The following is a 26,408-nucleotide window of genomic DNA, read 5'->3' on the forward strand; positions in this document are numbered from 1 at the left end:
ACAACCTCCAGAATATTTTGCCACCTTCTTGATATTAATTTTCTATATTCTTGCCAAAGTCCTCCCATGACTTTTGTTTAGCTAGTTTTACACACTGTTTAGCTTTCTTACATTTGTCTCTGTATTCTGTAAGAGTAAAAGCTGACTTATTTGCCAGGAACTTTTGATATGCTTTCTTCTTCACTGCCTCTTTAACTTCCTGTGTCCACCAGGGAGTTCTGATTTTTTTATCCTTGCACACAACCTCACCACATGCCACTCTGGCAGAATCAATCAATGTTTCCTTCAGAGTTTGCCACTGAATCTCCAAGGTTTGATTCCTGTTCTCAAACACTTTCATTTTCTTTTCAATAATATTTCTGTATTTTAGTCTACAGTTCACATCTGAGAGCTGCTCAACTTTTATTCGCTTTAAAACTTTCTTACATGTTATTCTTTTCAATATGAAATTCAATTTTATCCTGCTCAAGACTAAATAGTGATCACTTCCAATTTCAAATCCTCTGTACACTCTGGTGTCCTGCACCAGGGAGAAAACATCACTATCAACAATAACATAGTCAATGAGACTTTTCTTATTCCTAGCCTCTTCTCTCCATGTGAATTTGTGCACATTTTTATGTTGGAACATGGTGTTAGTAATAACCAGTCCATGTCCTGAGCAGAAATCCAACAGATATTTGCCATTATTATTAGCTTTGCTCTTTTCTCCAAATTTTCCCAAAATATTTTTGTATGTCTCACAATCATTTCCTACTCTGCTATTTAGATCCCCAACAAGGACCAACTTTTCATTTTTCATTGTGTCAGTTGCTTTTTCTAAAGCCTCAAAAAATTCCTCCACTTCTACCTTAGTAGAACCTTCTGTGGGACCATAGGCACAAATAAGTCTCATTGTCCAGTTCCCCATTCTCATATTTGCCCACATTACTCTACTTCAGACTGACTGCCATTCAAGAAGATTAGCCTCGTATTTTGTGTTGAATACTATGGCTACTCCTTCTTTTCCTTGATTGTCATTGCCTGAATATAACATTTTGTATTTATTGCTCAGAAAGATCTCACCAGTTTTGGTCTTTTTTGTTTCAGTCACCCCTATTATGTCGATCTGGTACTTATCTAATTCCTCAGCTAGCTCCATTTCTTTGCCATTCAGGCTTCTTACGTTGATAGTACTGATCTTTAACTCTGGTGATGTTGAGTTGGGGTTTGTTTTCAGATTTGTTTGATTTATGTTTTAAAATATACAAAGTGTAATATAAAATTTATATTCATTGAAGAAAGTCAAATTAAAAAGTTTTACCTATGTTTCTTTTTTATTTGAAGTACTACCTATTTATATTATACTTTTTCAGAAAATGATTGACTATTATGCTAAAAGGGCATCAAAATCTTTGAGGCAATGAGGTAGGAGAATGATCCAAAAAAAGTTTTTGGATCATTAACTGGTTTCTTGATCAATAATGATAGACTGGTTTCTACCATTATTGAGGTCTTGTCTATGGGATATTAAGAGTAGTAATGCGAAGTTAACAGCCTCTATATAGAAGTAGCCTAGTCATAAAGATACTTTGCATGAAAACTTTGTTTGCATACGTTTAGTTATGTAAAATAATTTATGTAAAGTATAATTTATTTTGTAACCAAGTGAAAAAAACTTTCTCTATTACTGATCTACAGTATTATAACAGTAAGATGATGCACCTTTTGAATACTTGTATATGGAAAGTATATGCTATCTGCATTAATTCAAACAAGACTCAACAAGAATACCATTTCTTGCCAAGCATAATTTATATAACAATTGAAATTTGATGAGCAAACTGTATATGAGCTGAACAAAGAATAATTAAGAGTGACCTGCACATAGTAAAAGGTTTTTTTTTTTTTTAATATACCATGTACAAAAAGTTGTAAACCTATAGTACTATAGGTGGGATATGCGTTAAATCTGGAAATCCTCCTTTAAAAACCAAACGTAGAACAGGCTGGCCAAGAGTGATCAACTTTGCAAAGGTGCATAGATGAACAGAAAATGTGTTTCTATCATCCTAGTAGAAACAACACAGCTGCTGAAATTAGAATACGAGTAGATGAACTGAGTGCGCTCAGAATATTGCAAAACTGCAATGTGAATATAACAGTCTGATTAGATGGGACATCCTGTATATGATGAGAAAGTATATTACTCTGTATAATAAAATGTGATAAGAATAAAGGCTATAACTACAGTGCTATTTGAATATGACAAGTACAATGTGGAAATCTGCAAATGAAATTGAAAGAGATGATGACGGATGTGAAACTGTTGACATGAACGAGAAGGTGGCTGATAGACATCAGAAAGTAGTACACAGTGGAGCAAATTCTCTGAGAAGGCAAGTGACCAATTGTGTGCCACAGAATTCTGAGTTGGATTGCTCCTGATTAATTTATATGTTAATGATTTGGGGGAGAATATCCAGATTTTAAGAATAAAAATGATCCAATTAAAAAATAAAACTGAAACAAGAACTTATTTTGACAAACATCCTAAATGCTAAATTTTATAAAATTCCATCTAGCCAGATCACAGTTATTGCTATACATTTTAAATTGTAGGACACTTTTTGTTGACTAGTGTGAGAACATCATCCTGCTTATTAGAGACCAGAATGACTTTAAAAAAACTACTATGCTTGGTCTCTAGAGGAATAGAATTATCTAGAGAAAGGAAAAACCCACTTATTCAAGGAGACAAAGTGCTCATGATCCCTTCTGGCAATCCACTTCACTTATTCAGCAAGCAAAAAATCTAGTTTACCTCCTTACTTAACCACACTCTCATGTAACCTCTAGGGATAACTCCTTGTCCTTTCCCTACTTGTCATGTAGGGACAGAACTTATCTTAATTTGTCAATGTGTTCTTCAACATACAAGTAATCCAACTATTCTGCCCACTCTTTAAATATGCTCTGAACTAAAAATTTCCCCAGATTCATCCCTAAACCCATTCCTTAGTCTCATCAATTTTCCACAGTCTAATTCTGTCAATGTAATACACACCATGTAATCTTTTCATCCCAAAGTGGATAACCTTACACATTGCTACATTAAACTGACAACCATTATCTCTACCATACTGTTAAGCTATTTAAATCATTCTCCTGAAGGATCTATACACAACCTTACTCTCCCTAGTGTTTTGTATCATCAGCAAATAACTGAGCCTTCATACATAGTCCTGCAGCACCAGCATTCCACTGCATATGCACACTCTCCTAGATTGTAATCCAACATTATACTGCTTGCTGTCTGCCATCCATTTTCATGATAAACATTGTAAAATACAGTGATAAACAGTTTTTGAAAGTTAGGTTTTCAGAAATACAGTAACAATTTTCAAAGTGAATGAAACATATAGAAATTTGCTAAGTTTGGTGAGATAGTGCTACCCACAGCTGTCTCTTCCTCCTGTTGCTAAGACTTCCCATGTATGAAAAATAGCCAGAAATCCACTTGTCAGTTTTGCTTTTATGCTAACATATAAATTAACTAAATTAGTATTTCCAGGCATATTAACATATCTTTCATATTATTTTATTTCTAAAAGTAAAGATATAAAATTAATTCAAGATGATATAATGATGAGTTTGTATACATTATCACTATTTGAGATACTGACATACTGTCCAATGGGGAAGAGAAGGCCAGTGGACCTTCTCTTCCCCAAAGAAGGATATTAGATTGAAAATGAAATAGGAACAGACCTATATCTATATTTAGAGTCATGATGACATGCCATAAAATTTATTTTTTTCTGCATTCTGGTTATTTTGCATACAATAGAAGGTTTTACCAAATAAAGAAAGTTATGAATAGTCTGGTCTCACCAAACAGCAAATTTCTGTATGTTTCATTGTGAAAGACAGTTTTGACCAATGTGTTTCAGCAACCTAGTGTTTGGTATCATTTCAATGACAATGTGTTTGGAATCTCATCTGGCTTTGAAAAATGAACATTACATTTTATTCATATTGACAAAATTCTGGAAACTACCACCATATTAAGAATGATTACTTTAATTTCCCAATGTTTTGGCCTTTTTATTATGGTCATCATTTGGAGTGCGAGTGTACACACACAAGCTACATTTCATTTCAAACAGTATGCCAAAGTAAAATCATAATTTAATGTAAGTGTTATATTAAGGCTAAGAACCCAGGATACTACAGATTAGGCCAATTTTGCTGTTATTAAATTAAAAGATAACATGAATCTGTTCTCTGGCCATGTAAAAATAAAAATTGGATATAGCTTTGATGTAGTTTTTTTTTTCCAACTAGAGGTCAAGCCAGTTGAATAATGGTTGATCATATTAGTGTCACTTTGGCATACTGTTTGAAATGCAATGTAGCTAGTTTGTGCATGTGTGTGCACACACACACTCCAGATTCAACTTTAGAAGAATGGATCAAATTTTCTTAAGTCATAATATTCATCAACATATAAAATTTATTGTTGGCAAAGATAACTCTTTACCATTTCTAGACTGGTTTACATGTAGTCTGAAAGATTTTCTCTGACAACGTTTCTTGCCTAGAGAACCATCACCTTTGCTAGATGATATATTCATATGGACTGCTATCAACCATTGAGCCCATGTGGTTTGCTCCAATGAAAATCAGCTGATGCATAAATTATGACTGCAGTTGGATTGACAGATGTTCTGATGGCTATAATGCAACCATTATTAATAAGATACCAAATAATTATTTGCCTAAATAACTTTCTGCTGAGAATAAAAGAATAACTATTTCTTATGCCAGAAGTGTTTCAGAAAGAACTGCTTATATTCCACAAAAATTTAACTTTTCTCCTTCTCTTCTGGTCAGATATTACCCCTCCCTTTTAACTTCCACCAAAGACAAAATACATTCTTGGACTCTTCCTGGCATATACAAAATTCCTTGTATATGTGGTCTTAACTGCTATAGCCAAACTGGTAAATCTGCAGAGGTTGGCTGTGAATAAAATATGGATTATCTCAGTTAGCTTAGATAAGTTAGCTAAACTGGGTAATGATCATGACATAACTCTGACCATCATATCAAATATTAAGATATGGAACTTCATCATCATTGTTTAAATTTGAGATGGTTCAAAGAAGTTTGTGAGGAGTTTCTGCACAAACCTGACTGAATATATAAGATTCCATGGCTATTTCTCATATCTAGGAGATTGTTACCTAAAAAGATGAACATTTAATTTTTTTGCTTATATATGTTAACTATTATTATTAATTTTTTTTGAAGAGAAGTTACTTTTGAAATTGAAATTAAATCAGTTTACTGTTTGCTAAGCTACTATATTTCCCTGATGATCATGTTATATCAGAGAAATATCAGCTGTTATTAATTTATAAATTTTTAATAAATTTTCAAGTAACTGTGTTATCCTTTATTTATCATAAGGATATCAAAATCTGAAAACAAAGCTAAAAAAATCTCACTGTGGCTAATTTAGCAATCTATATAAATCCCATATACAAATGGTCTAGGTCGGAAGTAAAGAACTTTTTTTTAGAGGGTCAAAAGATGTCAACATGAGAAATTCACATTAGACTACTCTGAACAGTATGCAATTATGATGCCAATAGGTGCAATACATAAAAAGACTGCATTTCCCTGTAATGCATAAATACAGAAGTGAACAACAGCAACAAAAGTTATATTTCTTCATAATTACCAATACTTGAAAAACAAAACATCGCATTACATTTTTGAAAATTATGGAGACAACTACCGTGTTTGAGTAAAACTTTAGTTTAATATAACTAAACTAAATATAGCAGTTATATTAAACTAAAGTTTTACTCAAACACTGTAGTTGTCTCCATAATTTTCAAAAAATGTACTCAGATCACTGTGCAAGCCTAAAAGAAAAGAAAACATCACATTCATCTGTAACCATCATTGTTACAAAGTGGAAATTTTGTAATGTCCATTCCCATCCATCTGTGTCATTTATGACTGAATCATTTACAACAATCTTATGTATATTTTACTTTAATGCAGATTTCCTTTTTAAGGTCTGTTGATAAGTGTCTTGTCTTGCATACAGTGCATAATGGACAGTTTACTATAAGTGAATTTCTCTTAGAGCAGCATTACACACACACACACACACACACACACACACACACACACACACACACACACACACACACACACACACACACACACACTTCTGCATTGCCAAATAATCTCACTTCCTGATACCGTCTGTTTTATTCTCCAGACGATTCTATCAAATGGAAATAGTCTTCATATTTATTTATTGGGGCTTTGATTGGATAATTTTAGTAGTATGTTATAGCAAGAGTTGCGATAACTTTTACTTTACTTCAAAAATTAAACATTCCATGTTTATTAAAGTTTAACAAACAAACATAATGCTTTGGTTTATTTTAGAATTATATTATAAAAGAAACCAGAAAAATTTTATCTTGAAATGCAGTTGTGTTGTGAGATGTGGTTTTAATCTAATTCCAGCTGAGGCCACATATTCTGTTTGTTAAATACATGTTCTCTGGCAAGTTTGCATGTTTTTGTAGGATGACAAACCCTACATTCCCATATGAGGCTAGCTAACGCACTTCAACTAGATTAAAAAACAGAAAATTTTCTTAAGAAAATAAACCAAAAAGTATCTGAATTTCTAAAAAAAAAAAAAAAACTGCAAGCTCTCATAAACAGCATTACATTTCAGAGTCTGCAGTGATCACTGACTAATCATCGACTATTTAGTCTTATATGCTAGTTGGAATTCATCACAAGGTTTAATGGAATAAAAACAGCACAAATAAATCATTAAACACACATTTACTTGAGCCTATATTTTGTCTCAGTCACTGAGACATCACCATGGACACAATATTAAAATTGTAAAAACACACAAAGCAATACGTGGAAAAGATTAGACTGAAAACCTAAAATCCTATGATAGGCACCCTGTATGGGTGCTGTTGGTTAGTCTTGGATAAAGAATAAAACATAAGTTTAATCGATCACATATTTCATCTAATTCACTACGACTTCATCAAAGATACAATATTAAGATTATAAAAACACACAAAAATGCATAAAACAATAACAAAAAAATTAGACCAAAAGCCTCTATGGGTACTGTTGGTGCCTTAGCTGTTGAATGGGAGGTCTAATAATCATCTCAAAATCCCTCAAATCCTCCACTTTTTCTATATAACTTCACCAAATGAATAATCACAGGTGGTGCCTGTGAATAGGCTACGGTAAACTTGTTTTATCGTAATTGAAGTGTCTTTTGTGCAAAATAAGCACAAACTAACAGAGGGGTACTAAGGAACCGATTACTTCTGCACAACTTGTAACTACCCATAGTCCATCAAATCAGTTATTTTTTACAATTAAAAACAGTGAAAGTGGCTGCTATGCCTACCATGGAAAGTAAAGATGACGGCAACAAAGGCTGACAGCGAAAGATTACCTTGAGTCCTGTCAACATAGCGCCGCCGATCGCCAACAAACCAAATGCAATACGAAGTGCCACAGCTGTGAAACAGAAGTTACCGAAAGAAAAAAAAAGGTATATATACATATCACACAATATATACATATTTCCTGCACAAAAATAAATGAATCGGCACACAAGCTTTTTACTGATCTCAACTAGCCTTACTTTTGTACGATGTGCCTCCCTTCCGTAAAACAGCTCCTAAACCTAGGCAGACAAGTTGAAAACCTCGAACAACACCTTAATACTATGATCGATACCTTCTCCTCCAGAATCTGAAAGTTGGAAACTAAGCTCGAGACACTCGACGACAAGTGTCCGATCACAAGTGCACCTGTGCCTGCTAATGAATTTCGCGAACTAATCACATCAACAGTACACAAGTCGCTCGAGGCTGAAAATAGGAGCCTCAATGCTGTTATCCTGAACTTTCTGACAGAAAACAGTAAATCATTAAAAGAAGACGTCGACAAACTCGCAGGAGAATGCAACTTTGATCCCAGAAATATTGTCAAATGCCATCATTTCGGACCCATAAACGAAAGAAAGGATGGAACAAACTTTCCACATCTCGTGAAAGTGACCCGAGACACACCGACAAACACATCCAAATTTATAAGGGCAATAAACAACAAGCTAAAGGACACTTGCCCCCCAGCTCTGCATATGTCCTCGACCTGACTTAACTTTTCCAAAGAGAGAACAAAGACGGCAATTCCGAAGACAACTAGAAGAAAAACGCCAAAATGGAGAAAGCAGTTGGATGATTGACTACAAACAAACCAAACTAGTGCAAAAACCAAGTGACACCACTAGTAGCCACCAAGGAGACCAGTTTGCAGGACCCGCATAGGAAATGTGCATGATCCTTGCGGTCAACATGCCTCGTAGAACTTTGCATATCCACTTCACTAACATTTGTGGCCTCGACTTCAACCTCAATAGTGTCCACCACCACCTGCAGTCTGGCAAACCCCAGCTACTCTTTTTAACAGAAACTCAAATTCCCCCAGCATAATCCATCTCAATCCTAACTATACACTATTTAACTCCTTTTGACCCAAGGGTGGCATCTGTGCATATATCTGCTATGACATACCCTGCCAGAGTACCTAACTTGGAATCGTCCTATTTCAACCTTCTTTGGTTGAAAATATCTCACCCCCCACTCAGTCAAATTTATCTGCTGTCTCTATCGCTCTCCTAATATCACCAACCACTCTAAGCTCTTTCATTTCCTCTCCTTAAAAGTTGATTTTCTCCAGTCCCACTCTCCTAACAGTGAAATCATCCTTCTGGGCGATTTTTGCCAATTGGTGTCTATAACACCAATTGGCTTTCCTTTTCCAGTTGTATACAGATCCATGCAGGCAGAGATGCTGAAACATTTGCCATCACTAATGACCTAACACAAATTGTTCAAAAACTGACCAGAATACCAGATAACCTAAACCACTCCCCAAATACCCTAGATCTCTTCCTTAGCAATGACCCCTCCAAATATGCCGTGAGCCCCTCACTAGGTTGTGGTCAGAATTACCACAACCTAGTGCTCATCTCCTCTCCCATGCAACAATGCTTACACAGTCACTTCCACACAGGAGTAGTTTGGCATTAAAACAATGTCAATTGGGACAGTCTCCCAATATCACCAAAGTAATCCTCACTGGCATGAAACATATTCCTCACACTACTCTGAACTGCTGTCCCCTATCCAATCCTGGTTCTCCAAAAGATGTGCCAGGGCTTTACAAATGAAAAATCAGGCATACGACAACTGGCTCAAATCAAGAACCCCATCCTCCTTCAATGCCTATACCGAAGTCTGAAACAGATGCAAGAAAATTATCAATGCTTCTAAAACAGAATTTGAATGGGCAAAAAGCAGGAGCCTTTCAGCCTGTCCAAATGGCAGGTCTTTGGTCTTTCACCAAGGTAATTGATCGTAACTTTTGCCCTACACTATTCCCACCCCTATCACCCACAGAAAAAGCTAACCTCCTGGCTTCACACTTAGCCCCTAATGTACACATAACTAACAATGGCAAATGCCCTCCAGTTATTCCAACTTTCCAACATAAAATGCCTCTGTATCCTTTTGCCAAAAAGAGATCATAAACCTGTTGTCTAAATTAAACACAAAAAAGTCTCCTGTCCCTGATGGCATTCTGCCAATTATCCTGAAGGTCTGTGCACCAGAACTAACTCCTATCCTATGCAGTCTACACATACTCTACTGGTATATATCCCAAAGCCTGGAAATTGGCCTATATTCAACCCATTCCTAAAAAAGGGTGAGAAATCACTGCCATCTAACTACAGCCCTATTTTGCTCACTTCAGTCCTATCCAAAGTGATGGAGAAAACTCTCAGCTCCTATTCTACCTTGAAGGTACCCTATTAAGTAGGTACGCTATTAAGTGACCACCATTACGGATTAAACTGATGCCAATCAACAGGAGATCTATTCTCATACATCACCCATCGCTGGACAAATGCCATGGAGAAATTTTGCAAATCCCAAGTTATCTCTAAAGCCTTTGACCGGGTCTGGCACAAAGGCTTACTAAACAAACTCCCATCATTTGGACTGCCTCAGGACTGCCAGCTTCCTGTCTGGACACACAGTATGTGTGATGGTAGACGGCTCCCTATCCTCCCACCATCCAACTAATGCTGGGGTCCCACAAGGTTCAGTTCTCTCACTGACCCTCTTCCTTCTGTATATCAATGACCTACTTCAGTTGACTTCTAACCCAATACACAGTTTTGCAGATGACAGCACATACTGTGTGTCCAGTATGCACTCCTCCCTTTCATTTGACAAACCCTACTCTACACACCTCACTTCGACACACAGAACATCAACCACCAGTGCCCTTAATTCTGACCTCCAATGGGGCTCAGACAACCTTGTCAACTTCAATGCTAGTAAAACCCAGTTTTCTGTCTTATTTCTCACAAAAAAGAACCATTTTCTATCCAGCATTATTTTTGATAACACTCAAATTCCCAGACAAGATGAGATTTCTCTTCTCAGAATTACCCTGACATCAAGCCTCTCCTGGCATAAACACATCACAACTATTGCATTCTCAGCTTCCAAAAAATTAGGTTTTCTCTTTCGCTCAAGACGTTACTTCACCTCTAAACAGCTGTTAACCTTATACAAATTGCAAATCTGCCCAGCTATCGAATATTGCTCTCACATTTGGAGTGGGGCTCCTAAAAGCTCCCTCAAAATGCTTGACTCAATACAGAGGAGAGCAATTAGATTGACAAATAACCAATCTCTTACCAACTCGCTCCTCTCACATATACGTTTGGTCTCTGCAATTTGTATATTCCATAAATATTTCCATGGGAAATGTTCATCTGAAACAGCATCAATAATTCCCCCATTCTGTACTAAGCCCATTGGAACAGATACCACTGAACATACTTTCACAGTGTACCTTGAAACTCACAGAACAAGTTTCTTTTCCTCCTCCTCATCCCTACTACTGTGGTGCTGTGGAACAGCCCCCCCCCCCCGACGTATTTCCCAAGGAATACAACATACAGGCTTTTAAATCAAATGTAAACAAATTTCTCCTTTCCCAACCCACTACCCATACATGGTACTAACGTACTATAGGCTGACCAGCCAACCTATCATATATGGACCCAACATAAAAAAAAAAAAAAAAAAAAAAAAAAAAAAGTGAGCATAAAGTATCAATTTCAAAACCATACATTCAGTTCCATTCAATTGACATACCCATTCTCTGATATCTATCAGAAAGCCAGTTACCAATCTACTAACCTGATATCCAAACCCATGTGTTGCAACTTAAAAACCAGCTTGTCATATGACACTTTATCAAATGCCTTTGCAAAATCCAAAATCTAATAGTGTATGCTCTGCCCTCATCCACTGCTCTTGTTACTCTACTGTAAAAAAGGCAACCACGTTATTTAACAAAAAGCATCTCTTAACAAATACAAGCTGGTATGCATAAATAATATTGCAATCATCTGTCCAAATCCCTACATGAGTTCGATAAAGAGCCAAGAGGCTATTTTTCCGGCGGCGTAAATTAAGTCAAGGGGATAATAAATCCCTCATTATTTTAAAGCTGAATATGAAACTCTGAGATTGAAATCTAAGAGTTTCATGCTGAAGAACTATTGGCGAGTCCAAGCGTAAGTCAACACCTTGGTGGTACAACACTAGGGCAACTCGGAGCAAGGTGGAGCAAGCTCCATCACTATCCTTAATATTTTCTCATAATGTAAAATGCAGTTGCTAGGAGATGTATTACTGTTTTACATTATGAGGAAAGGTCACTACCCAAACCGGTTTCGACCTTTATTGAGGTCTCATCAGTGAATAGGTAGACCTGGACTACCTACTCATCAGTGAGTAGGTAGTCTCCTCATAATGTAAAACAGTAATACATCTCCTAGGAACTGCATTTTACATTATGAGAAAATATTTAGGATAGTGATGGATCTTGCTCCACCTTTGCTCTGAGTTGCCCTAGTGTTGTATCACCCAGGTGTTGACTTACGCTTGGACTCGCAGATTGTTCTTCAGCATGGAACTCTTAGATTTTGATCTCCGAGTTTCGTATCCGGCTTTAAAATAACGAGGGATTTATTATCCCCTTAACTTAACCCTACATGAGTTCTTATCAATTTCTCCAAAATTGTAACCGCCACAAAAGAAATACACATGCCTATAGCTTGATACCACCACTTTTATGCAAAAGCATTATATTACTTTCCAGGAACTTGCACCATTACAAAACTTTTATAAAACAGCCTACTTAATGGCACAGTCAGTTTCATAGCACATTCCCTTAAAACATGTAGCAAAATTCCATCTAGTCCACCTGCCTTATTGACACTTAGTGTACTCTATACTCAGAATATATCTTCATTTACTTCTATTGTTTATACCCCCAGCACCATGACTGTACGTCGAGAGTTAAGAGGAATGAGGTTCCATGGTCAAGCAGCTGCTCATAAACTAAACATTTCTCTATGAATGCTAAGCACTGCCTGCAGCGGTGTAAAGAGCAATGCCACTGGACAACTGGAAACGTGTGATTTGGAATGATGAATCATACTTTACATGTGGCAGTCCGATGGGAGAATCTGGATGTGGCAAATGCCTGGAGAATGATTCCTGCAAGTGTGTATAGTGCCAACAGTGAAATTTGGAGGAGGCGGCATTACAGTGTGGGGTGTGTTTCATGGAATGGACTTGGCCCTCTCGTAACACTACACGGAAATCTAAATGTGAAAGGGTACAAGGACATTTTGACCCATTGCATGCTTCTATGGTAGAATATCAATTCGCTGATGACTATTGTCTGTATCAGCATGACAATGCTACCAGCCATAAAGCAGGGTCTGTGAGGGAATGGTTTGTGGACAATAACATTCTGGAAATGGACTGGCCAGCTCAGAGCCCTGACCTGAATCCCATAAAACACCTTTGGGATGAATTAGAAAGCCGACTTCACTCCAGACTCCAACAACCCCACATCATGAACTGCTCTGGCTAAAGCTCTTCAGGAAGAATGGGCTGTCATTCCTCCAGAAACATTTAGACACCTGGTAGAAAGTCTCCCCGGCAGAGTTAGAGCTGTCATAGAAACAAAGGGTGGACCCATCCCATATTAATGTCCACTACTGGAAAGCGTGTCACAGGGAAAGTTTGATTGCATTTTCAAGTAGGTCTCGATACTTTTGATCAGATCGTGTATATCAGTCGCCTTCTAAGCCTGAGCCTTATAGTTCTCAAAACTGTTCTCCACCCATTCTTTACATGCCTTCCATAATCTCTTTTTTCGCATCTGTAATTCCTGTTTAATTTCTCTAGTCGTCCATTTGATTCCAAATTGCTTTATCTTCTTCAACTCAAGGTACACAACCTGCCTTTACTACCAACAGCATTTTTTTCTTAACAATCTCCCATGTGTTACTGCCTCTTTTCCTTCAAATTCTTTTATCCACTGTACCACTCCAAGTGAGTAAGTCTATGATAGCCTCCCTTATAATTCCACATAAATCACTTCTAGCTTGTTACTTCTACATGCAACTTATAACTACAAGGTCACTCTTACCAACTAAGGGCAAGTACAGTCACCCCTCAACTTACGTCCACTTGAAAATATGTTCGTGATCCCATAAGGGATTAAATAACATTTTAAACTATACTTTTGAACAAATGCAAGCGAGTGAGCATGAAGTACAAAAGGTTTCTATTTAGCAATTTAGGGAGTTGGACGTCTTCAACAGTTCCTCTGTTGATTTTTTGTTTGAGAAATAGGTTATTTGTGGATTTATTGTTAAATATTTTGTGATATTTTGAGCAACATGGTCCCTACATGCCCAATCAAAAAATCTAGTGAAGAATCACAGAAGAAGAAGCAAACAATTGATTTTGCAAGTTATGAAGTAACATGAAGCTGGTAAGCCCGTTAATGTGATCACACATGATTTCAGATGGTCTCATTCTACAGTGATGACCATTTTGAAAAATAAGGATAAAATTGTAGAGGCTGTGAAAGGATCTGCTTCCATTAAATCAACAATAAGGTCCTATCAATAATATGGAAAAGCTATTTACATCATGGATAGAGGACCTGAACCAAAAGTGCATATCCCTTAGCACTATGACCATAACCGCTAAGGCACTAAGTCTTTTCAACATGTTGAAGAAAAAAGCAGAGTCCAATTAGGACTATGAATTCAACGCTTCTTCCAGTTGGTTCATGAGATTCAAGCAGTGTTTTGCACTGCATAATATGAAACTGCATGGTGAATCTGTAAGTCCCGATGAGAAGACCGCTAAGAAGTTCATGGAGAAATTGGATAAAATTATTACGGAGGAAAATTATTGCCACAGCAAATATTTAATATCGATGGGATCTCCTTGTTCTGGAAAAAAATGCCAGAGCAGACATTCATCCACAAAAAACTAAAATCTATGTCTGGTTTCAGAGCTCTTAAAGACCATATTAGGATTCTGTTAAGGGATAATGTGGCTAGATATAAACTGAAACCATTTGTGATATGGCACAGGGAGAATCCACGAGCCTTCAAAAACATTAAGAAGCATACTCTTCCAGTTCATTATCAGAGCAATAAGTTGGATGACTCAAAAATTGTTTGAGGATGCCTTAATCAACTGTTATGCGAGTGAAATGGAGAGCTACTGTATGAAAGAAAATGTAGAATATAAAATTTTTTTAATTCTAGATAATGCTCCAGGTCATCCACCTCACATTGGTGATCTTCACCCCAAGATCAAGGTCATGTTTCTCTCTCCAAACACTACTTCATTGATCCAACCAATGGATCAGGGAGTTCTTGCAGTGTTTAAGGCTTATTATCTATGAAGAACTTTTTCACAAGCCATTTCTGCCACTGAATGAAATGGTCAGAATCTCATGCAATTCTGGAAAGCATTCAATATTTATCATGCTATTAAAAATATTGCTGTGGCTTGGAACGAAATGAACTCTCAATGTATGAGTGGCATATGGAAAAAGACATTAAAAAGGTTTGTACACGATTTTGGAAGTTTTGAAAAAAAAAAACAAAGACCTTTGTAAATTGAGTGAAGAAATAGCAGGCCTAGCAAACAATCTGAATCTCGAAGTGAACATTGATTACATAATTCAACTCACGGAAAGTGCCTCTGAAGAGTTAATCAAAAAAGAATTGGTCAAACTAGAGGAATGTGTTAAAGAAGAGGAAGAACGAGAAAACGGAAGAAGAAAAAGAGAAACAAGAAGAGGTAGTTAAACAATTCAAAGTGAAGGGTCTTGCAGAAATTCTCTGCAGTTAGCAATGCTCTCAAAATGGCTGAAGACATGGATCCCAATGTTGAATGCTACTTATTAGTAGAAAGGAAAGAATATGATGTGTTTGCTTACTATAAACAAATTTATGATGAAAAGAAGAATAAGCAAAGTGCATTGGACATTTTCATCAAAAAAATAAAAGTTAAACCAGAAGAGTCGCAGCCTGGTTCTTCACATAGGGAAAGTAATGAAGATGTGATTGTGGATCAAGATTTGGGTGATTATTCTCCTGTTTTATAGTGGCAGTAATACACAGTACAGTTTTATAAGGTTTAAAAATTAAAATGATTTTATACTTATTAAGGTTAACTCCCTAACCCTATAACTGTTGATTTAATGTATCCACTTACATCCGACTGACATGTACTGCCGAATGGAACGGACCCTGACATAACTCGAGGGATGACTGTATTAAGTATAACATCTCAGTCACAATCAGATCCTCCGATAACGTGACTAAGTCCAAAATTCTTAATCCATGTGTTCCTTCCATCACATGCTGCATAAGACAGTTGACCTTAAGTCCAATAATTCAGTCCCTTAATTCTGTATGTTACTTCCTCTGCCCAGTTTATACTGCTATAGTTGAAGTCCTTCCCCATAATGACGACTTGCCTAATCAATTCCTACCCATCACCATGTATATTTTAAGATCTATAGAAATGTCCTAGTTGTCATATAAACCTCTACCTCACACCATATACTCCTAAAGGCAATTTCTGTTCTGATTTCTGTTCTGTTGTGTAATTTCTGTTCTGATTCTCTATCCTAAGAGGTCGCAATTCATTTCTTATCATGAATGATGCTCAAACTCCACATTTCACTCTATTACCTTCTCTATCCTGCCAAAAATACTTTTCAATTTCTATCCCCATCAGAACATCCTTCTCAGTTAACCAAGTTTCACTGATAGCAACAATCTTTGGAGAGACTGAGTCAATCAATGCCACTAATGCTCCTGGCATTTGTATACAGAACCAGTGCACTTCCAGTATTCATAGAGCTATTATTACTCCCCACACATGCCACATGGCTCTGCAATATAGTATACATCTCATCATTTCTCAAGTGACTAGTATATGAAGCCAACCTGCTACATTCTACCTTTGCAATTCTAGTTTCCCTGTCATTAAAACACTAATTGCTTGCCTAGAAAATAAGTCTCTCCAAATGCCTTCATCATTCTGCTTTGCAATCTACCTGATGCATACAGCTCCCAATCTATCCTCCCAGACCTCTCTTCCAACACATTCTCTTTATAATCTCATTACCTTATTCACTGCCATTCTCTTCTACTCTGTATTGTCATACAAATGCAACATACTCAATACTATCCTCCTCTGACACATTTCTGCTGTTATCCTAATATCAATCTCAAATCCTTTGCTACATGATTCAGGCTTTTGTTCTAAGTATCACTATTACTCCTTTACATTTAACATTGCACAATTTTTCATATATTTTCCACATGTCCACATATATGATGCAAGATACAAACCATACCATATGTAGAAGTCTATGTGAAGTTTTGCATACCATATGCAGAAGTTACACACTTTTTATGATGAGATTGCAATAAAGGTCAAAACTAGTATGGATAGTGAGGTACTGAGGCAAGGGATATGACAACAATCCCAACAATCCCTTGCTAAAGATACTTCTGCGCAAACTTCTGTTTGCTTACATTTGGGTAAATGATTAAAAAATTAGTTACTTTGTAACCAAGCAAAAAAAAAAAACATTCTACAACTATCTACGATCTGAGTATTTTAATAATATAGTGATACACCTTTAAGGCAACTGAAAAATCATGGGAATAAAACAAGGATTATATTTAAATTTTGTAGATCTGGAAAATGAATATAACATGGTGCCAAGAGAAAAGTATTTTAAAATTACTACAATTGTATGGTATAAATGAGGCACTATACTGGGCAATACACAGCCTATGTTTAAGTTAGAAGTCGGCAGTTAGAATTGAAGGAGGTACAGCTTTAATAGTTTGATGTAAAATCAGGACAAAGGTGCACACTATCTCCATATTCATCACTTATAAGGATTACAATGTGAAGTGACATTAAACTTGATATCAAAATTGGAGACATTCATCTCAGCTCTTTACTTTGTGCAGATGATGTAACACTCCTAAATCAGTAAATGTGAAGCAGACTTATGGAACAAAAGCTAGCACAATCATGGAATGAAAGCAAGTAAGACTGTGGAAGGGAAAGAAAGTAGGAATGAGAAAACAACAGTGAGTGAGAGTCTGGAAGGACCAACAGAGTGAGGAGGAGTGAGCTGCGAGAATGACAAAAGTGTCATTGCTGTAATGCATGACCGAAAGAAAGAGATAATCAAAATTATTTATTATTTCTTTATTACATGACATCTCTCTACAACTTTGTCTCCACCACTTACAGTAAACCGCAACTACCATCATCCCCTACACTGCCATCTACTGTTCACCACCACTACTATTTTTTGTCTGTAAACTGCTTGTGTTCTGAAGGCCAATTTGTCTGTATGCGGATGAAAAATCCAAGTTTCTGGGAGAAAAAAAATCCTGCTAACTCCATATGAGATTGGCTAACCCACCTTCAATCGAAAAAACCATATAAAGATTTCTCTCATCACGACAAGAATTGAACTTAAGCTTTTTACAATTGAAGGGTGCAACGTACTGTTGTTCTTCCAATTGTGCTTTGAATGATGAGATGATTATCTGCAGTGATATTAGATATTTGGCAGATAGGAATGAAAGCATGCAAAAGGATAGACTAAAGGAAAGCAGAGAAAAAAAGAAGTGATGAATGAGAGGACCCACAAGGTATATTTTCAAGAGAGGAAAGATGAGAAGATAACTGATGCTTTGAATATGAGAAGTAATCCAGTAAGAGAATTAGTCATGGTTGTGGGAATAAATAATTTTCTTAGACATAAGAAACATGTGAGGATGAATATCAGGTGGTTACTAAAGAGAGTGAAAGATAAAAGTGTGGCAAGAAAGGTTGTCAGTGTGTTGCAAAGGTATGTCAATGATGAGTTGGGATGGAGAGCAAGCATCTTGAATGATGCTGACAGAGATGAGGAAGAAGAGAGAGAAGTTTGTAAATGTGTGGAGGGATCCATTTGAGGGAAGGGTGGATTTGTAGAAAAGTGATGATTGCCATGTTACAAATTTACTACTGAGAATAATCAGGTTTTCACAAAGGTACAAGAGAAGGAATTTTCAATTAAAACATTATGTGAAAGAAGCCTTGATAACCAGAAAAGCATATTATCTTTGTTTTATTGATTACACCTAAGCATTTGATTCAATAGATCACAAGAAATTAGAACATATCCTACAGAATAATGAGTTAAAAAAGGAAAATATCTACTTATAATTACAAATATATGCTGGAATCAAATGGCCTTAATAAGATATAAAAATGAAATAAAAAAAGAAGTAAGACAAGGATATGTCTTAGACATAAGAAACTCATCACTCTTACGGTACAATATATATAGTGAGCAAGTTTTTAAAAATATTTCAGAACTGAAGGATGTAAAAGTCAGGGGTAAGAACTTCAACAACTTCCGGTATGCAGATGACACAGTCCTTATAGCTGAATCTGAAGATGATCTTCAAAACTTAGTCAGAGAAATTTACAACAGAAGCTTAGACATGGGATTAACTTTAACCTAAAGAAAACAAAGAGCATGATTATATCAAAAGAACCAATAAATAAGAAATTAAACATAACTTAAAAAGAAAATTGAACAGGTTTAGTCTTTTATATATTTGGGACAAATGTTTACAGACAGAGGAAATTCCCTTAAAGAAATAAAAAGAATAGAGATAGCAAGAAAAGCTTTTATTAACATGAAAACTGTTCTAACATCCAGAGACATTACCATAGACACAAGAAAAAGATTAATAAAATGCTTTATCTGGTCAAGCCTTCTCTACAACAGTGAAACTTGGACTCTAAATAAAGAAGCATAGAAAAAATTAGAAGCTTTCGAAATGTGGACCATCAGAAGAATGTTGAAAACACCATCATCAATTCCTGACATGTACCCTCAAGGAGTGTACAAGATATGATAGTACTACATGAAAAATTTACATCATTACTAACTTCCTATCTACAATTTTCCTCCAAATCAGTCTATTACTTGTCAAGACTCCAACATTATCAGAAAATACCATGGACAGAGAAAATGAAAAACGAAGATGTTTTAAAGAAAGCAAAAATGAAAAGAACATTAATGAAAATAATTAAAGAATGAAAACTTAAATATTTTGGACATCTAACTAGACAAGAAGGCATTCAGAAATTAATCTTAGAAGGGAAACTGGATGGAAAAAGAGGGAGAGGTAGACCCAGGAGAATGTGGTTTGAAGACATTAAGGACTGGACTGGCTTTAATTACCATAAATGTTCAAGAGCAGCAAAAGAAAGAAAAATGTTCCGTGACATGGTTGCCAATCTTCTAGGGGGATGACACTTGAAGATGATGATTGCATTTATCTTCATGTTGGAGGCTTAATGGATTGTATACAGCACTCAAAGGATTAAAACAGAATTTAATATTTCCTATATTTCGTCTCAGTCACTCAGACATCTTCAGGGATTACAAAAAACTAATGTAACATATACACAAATACCACACAATACTAAGCCAACCACGTGGTTGACTCTAAAGTCCTATCTATGTGGAGCACCCTCTATGGGCAGTTGTAGGTGGCCTGGAATGTAAGGTGGGATCTCTGATGATTAGTGTTTCCCAAATCTTAGGAAGCTTAATGCAACCGCATTTATTTAGATTTGGTTGATTTCTGAGAGCTGCTACAGATTCTAAAAATAGTCTCTCTTTTTTCAAATTTACTGTGGTGGAGCATGGTGGTTTTTTCCCAAGAGATCCTTTTGTGGGTTGTATCCAAGACATGGTCAGCCAGGTCTAACTGACCATAGTCATAGTTGCAGATCTGCCTGCCTGTCCAAAGTATGCCAGCTTACAGGAACAGGGTACTTTATAAACTCCAGGCACTGAGAGAGAGTAGGGAGCTGATCTTTTGTAGAACGGATAAGGGTAGCAAGTTTGCGATGAGGCTTTAATGCTGTGAGTAGGTTGTACTTATTTAAAATCTTGGCTATTTTTTCCGCTGTGCCATGGACGTAGGGTATGGTGATGGCATTTTTAAACTCTGTCTGAAGAGATGGCTGGATGGGGGAGGAACTGATTTTTTTTTTTAATACTATGATCGCTGTAGCCATTGGAGAGAAGGTGCTGTGTATGTGGTCGAGCTTAGTTGCAAGGGCAGTTCCATTGGAACAAAGATTATGGGCTCTCCTGGTTAGAGCTTTAATAATGCCATATTGTTGAGTTGGGTGGTGGTGGGAGAGTCTGTGAATGTATCTGCCTGTGTGTGGGGTCTTTCGTTGTTAATTAATTGACTAGCCTTTCTAAAATGATGTAGAGACAGCAACTTGATACTGAACTACAGTAAGCTTAAAAAGAAGTTTAATCCAAAGCGCTTCATATTTATGTCCAGATGAAAAAAGCCATGTTGAAAAAACAAATCCATGAGGCCGGAAAAAATCTGGAAATTACCCGAAACAGCGTTCTGCAACTAAAATCAGATATATCTAGCTATGTATATCCCATTGAGATATTCTAGAGAGGATTACAGGCAATTTGGCGAAGCACACATTCCATTGTAAAAACTAAGAAAAACTAATAGTGAAGTTTCGAAGACAAACAACAACAAGCAACAGAAAACAGAGACGCTATGTCCAGAGGAACAGTCAACCACACGCAAGCAAAGTGAGGAGCAACCAACCACCAATGGACAACAGCCAAGTTAACAACATTCAGCCACAACTTTAATGAAGGAGAACTCTCACTTCTGCAAAAAGACTTAAACTACACCATCTCACCAAAGTCAGTCAACAAACTAGACATTTACCATACTGAAAGAGGTCCAAAATTCCTTCCTCCCAATATAACTAATAAAATATGGACAGAAATAGCTGATTTACTAAATTATAAAAAACAACTAGGCTGCAATGTCACGAAAGTAGAAAAATTAGCCCTTAAATCTCTAAGAAATAAAGACATCATTATCAATCACCAAAGCAGACAAGGCAATGCTACAGTCGTTCTTGATCAGACAGTTTACCTTGAAAAAAAAATGAACCAATTGGTATCTGACCACAATATGTACTAACCAGTTAACTACACCCTGACAAACCGGATCAAAAAGAAAACAGAATTAATCAAGTCAGCTACCTGGCTGGAGGAAACAAAAAGCTGTTACTGCATTATGCCTATGCTCCCAGAATTTATGGCTGCCAAAAATACACAACACAAATGCACCACTATGACTATAATATAGTTTAATATAATATAATATAATTGAAAAAAAAAAATTGACAGCCCAATTATCACTAAGACAAGAAACTAGCAGCTGCACTCAAGGAGTTAATAAGTCATTCCGTTATACATAAAAAAAATACATGAACACAACTTACCCCCCCCCACGTAGGAAAAGGAGGGTGCACAATTCCAACAGGAAAAGACAAACACCAAATCAAACTCCTTCACTATGATGGGGGGGGGGGGTATTATTGATAGCCGATGAACTACAGCCAAAGAGAATAGAAGTTCGACTGCAGGACAGTGAAAATAGCACATCTGAGGCTATCTGGTGTGAAATTGAGGCTAGCAGAACAAAATATACAGTTGGGTGCTGCTGTAGACCAGGGGATGGAATAGATGATGGAGATAGTATGCATCGGCAAATAGACTCAATAAGTGGAGGACAGGTAATTATTATGGGGGATTTTAACTGTGGTAACATTGATTGGATGTAGGAGAAGACAGATGGGAGGAAGGAAAATTGATTTTATGCAGTTACAAATGGAAAATTACCCGAGATGGCATGTAATGGAATATACTAGGAGTTCAAGAGTGCTTGATCTAGTAACTGCATCTGAGAATTTGTCTATAATGAATACGACCCCATTGTCACTAATTGGTGAGAGTGATCACATGCTCTTGACCTGGGAGGTGGCTAAATGTGTGGAATTTTCAGTTAAGACAGGGTACATATGGAATTACCAGGCTGGTAAGTATGACAAGCTCAGGAGATTGCTTGGATCAGTGCAATGGCATGTAAAACTGTAAACTTACCATGTTGATAGTGCATGAGAAGTGGTAAAGGAGTGTTTGAGGGAGGTAATGACTGACTGTATACCTAGAGTCAGGAGAGTAAATCATGTAGGAGTTAAATGGATAAATAACACCATTAAGCTGGAGTTGGGGGGAAAAAAAAAAAAAAAAAAAAAAAATTGTGGAAGGAATTTAAGAAGGAAGGTGACCAGAAGGGACACGAACAGTACAGGGCTCAGGCCAGAAGGGTAACTAGTGTGGTAAGAAAAGAAGATTATGAAAGGAAGTTAGCAACGCATACTAAATAGAAAACCAAACAGTTCTTTCGATATGCTGCAAGTAAAAGAAAAAATGTATACAGCAGAATGATTTTAAGGAATGCCATTGGTAGGAACGTAACTGAATTAGTCAAAACAGTAGAATTACTAAGTGAACACTTTACAAGAGTATATCATCCAGGTGGTGATATTGCAGGAATGAGGGAACAGATAGCTTATACGGAAACTGATGTGAATGAAATGGAGGTGAATAGCATATTACAAAACCTTAATATGAATACATCTGTTAAATTGGATGGTATACTAGCTTGAGTCTTACATGGAGCAGCAAAGGAATTGTCAGTGCCCTTGACCATATTGTTTAATCTAAGTCTCAGCTCTGGGTTAGTCCCGAGAGGGGTGGAAAGAGGGCGAAAATAGTTCCACTGCATAAAGGAGGCTCCATGACTGCTGTTGCAAATTACTGACTGATCAGTAAATCAAGAGTCATTGTCAAAGTACTGGAGAAGTTGGTCAAGAGCAAAATACAAGAATGATAGATGGAAATGGGATACTGTATGGGAGAAGCATGGTTTTGCGAAGGGTAGATCATGTCTCAGTAACTTGCTCATGTTTTATAATATAATAACGGCTGAATTGGATAAGGATAATGGGTTTACAGTGATACTGCAAACTTTGCAAAAGCCTTTGACAGGATACCACATGGAATTCTGATCAGTAAACTGCAGCACATGGGGATGGATATAGGGTTGGTGAGAATGAATAGGAGGTTAGTTGAGAGAGAGATATCAGAGAGAGTAGTTTATTCAGGAATAGAGTCCAAAAGTAATCTTTGTGACACCACTTCACAGTGGTGTCACAAAGATTATCAGCAGTATACCACATTAATGGAACCATACTCCAGAAAATCATGTGACATGGGAGTCTTAGTGGATGGGGAGTTCAAGTTTAGGGTACATAGCAAAAGTGGCTAAATCAGCTCATCAGATCACTTACTTTCTGAAGAATACTTTGATGAGCAGAGAAAAGCTCGTCTCTTCTCTGCTCGTCAAAGAAGAGACGAGCATCAACAATTAACAAAGCAGTTATGATAATTGAACCCAGGACACTCCTTTCCCAGGCATATGGTTGTGAAGCGCATAGCCACTAGGCTAACCACGCTGACTGTGTTTTTGTTTCCATAAATCTATACAATGTAAACTGACAGGGTTCTAAGCTCAATTATTCTTTGTCCCAGGTACAGTTCTTTGGTGCAAAAAAAAATTTTAAAAATAAATAAATGCTGTTAATTTCATAGACCTAATTATCATTATTACACAGGCATCTCATATAGTCCAAAGACTCATCATGGGTGCCTACACTAATCACATAAGGAAATACCTCTCCTTAAAGTTGTTCACCGAAAAAGCATTCGCATGTGCCTATAGCAACACATGCCATCCATTCATTCAATGCAAAAAAAAAAAAAAACTATTTCCAGGGATGACCTGTTGCTTCTCCTGTCATGAATTGAAAAATTTTTTTACTATCTGCTCTATAAAATCCTTAAACTTATGTTTCTGCCATATCCTCTGTTTCCTTCCTAAACTTGGCAACCCAATAACTCGAAATTTATCCTCATTAGGAGCATGTCACAAACTAGTCACCAGTTTGGTTACTTGCATCTGAATCCTTTCCACCACTTCTATATCTCCAAGAAACCAATGTAACCAAACCATGAACATCAGAGTTCAGATGTGGTTGTATCAAAGCCGTACAGAGAGATAACTTCTTTATTCCTGACTGTCAGTGTATTTCTTAACATCCAAGTGCTCTAGTGAGATAATTTACCTACTCGTGCAATGTCTTCTGAACCACTTCAACTCTGTCCACTATTATTCCTTATTATTAGTCTTATCAATTTCTTACAGTCTAGTTCCTGATAAAGTTGTACAATCAGAAATTGTACAACTTTATATTTTGACACTAAACTGGTAGCCAATATTCTTTTCGCAAACCAGTCTAGTTCATTCTGCAGATTTCTAGATTCCCTTCATTAACTGTTATGTTCCCTAGTTTAGTATCATCAGCATACTTAAAGTCACTTTGTAAGGAACTGAAATAGCCCTTTAACCTAAAATTGGGACTGACTGTATATAAAAATTTCAGAATTTTTATATTAAAAAAATGCATAACTGGTTAGAAGAGAATACTATATATTTATTAATCAACATAGAATATTTTACTTAAATATAAAGAGCCAATAGGCTTAATTTCGACGATATAAACATTATTTAAATTAAGGGGATATTAAATCCCACATTGTTTTAAAACCGAATAAGAAACTCAAAGATTGGAATCGTTGATTGCAATGAGAGTTTCATGAACGAAGCCTAATGAAGCTTCTGAAATGATGCCTATTGGCTCTTTATATTTATTTAAGTAACTTAATGGGTGCACCTTTTTGACAACTCGTATAGCAGAGTATATAAGTTCTTTTCGCTATACCCTTCAGTATTAATTTGGTCTAGCTACTCACTGATGAAGCCTCAATAAAGGCTGAAACCGGTCTGGGTAGTGACCTCCCACCATAATGTATAACAGCATACATTTCTTAGGAAATGTGTTTTACATTATGGAAAATACCAAGAATAGCGATCAAAACTTTGCCACCTTTGCTACGAGTTGCCCGAGTTTGTGCTACGTACTTGGACTATGTGCATTAGCTCACGCTAGTAGTCGCCGATACTTTTATAGTTTACTATACTATATTCGGCATGAAACTCTCTGATTCCAATCTTTGAGTTTCTTATTCGGTTTTAAAACAATGTGGGATTTAATATCCCCTTAATTTAAATAATTTAATATTTTATTTTTCTTTATGGATGTTTTTTTCACTTAGCTATGCTACTAATTATAATTAGTAACATAGCCAAGTGAAAAAACTTCCATAAACTCTCTTTGGCAACTCGTAAATATGACTCCTCCATTACTTCCACCTTGGTATCACCACCTCTGGATCTGGCTCCCACTGATGAGACCTCAATAAAGGTCGAAACCAGTCTGGGTAATGGCCCTTCCCTTAATGCATAGCATTATACAAGTCTGCAAGGAGATGTGCTTTGCATTAAGGGAGATACTAAGGCAAGTGATGAGAACTTATACCACCTTTTACCACGAGTTGCCCCAGTCCTGAAAGTACTTCAGGCTCAAACTTTTGTTTGCTTACACTTGGATAAAGGATAAAACCCAATATATAATTATTTTTCTTTAGTTTAAAAATCTTATTTTACTGTGCTGAAAACTCTAAAATTTCATAAAGCATGCAGAATAAGAAGTATACCTGAAGCATTTGACATAAATGATGCAAACAAATAAAATATAAAGATATATATATTTGAGCATACATATTTTTAATCTATTATGTTTACTCCATTGGTGAGTAAAATGTAGCTTTTGATTAATGAGTAATTGGCATGTCTGGTCAGACCAACAGCATTTCTGCTCCTCCACCAGGTTATGAATTTGAATCCTTAAGCATGGATGTTTGTGAACATCTTTTAGTGACAGATGATTTTCATACCTAGTGTAAGATTG

The 26,408-nt window shown here is 36.4% G+C and overlaps 1 protein-coding gene across 4 annotated transcripts in view; it reads right to left on the reverse strand.

Annotated features, from left to right (window-relative positions):
- mxt (Eukaryotic translation initiation factor mextil) overlaps positions 1–26,408 on the reverse strand; it is a 446,323-nt gene that overhangs the window by 199,315 nt on the left and 220,600 nt on the right. The gene's annotated exons all lie outside the window — the stretch shown is intronic.

The sequence above is a fragment of the Typopeltis vanoorti genome, chromosome 9 (genome assembly GCF_054136105.1).
Source record: "Typopeltis vanoorti isolate ZY-2024b chromosome 9, IOZ_Tvanoo_1.0, whole genome shotgun sequence".
Taxonomy (NCBI): domain Eukaryota; kingdom Metazoa; phylum Arthropoda; class Arachnida; order Uropygi; family Thelyphonidae; genus Typopeltis; species Typopeltis vanoorti.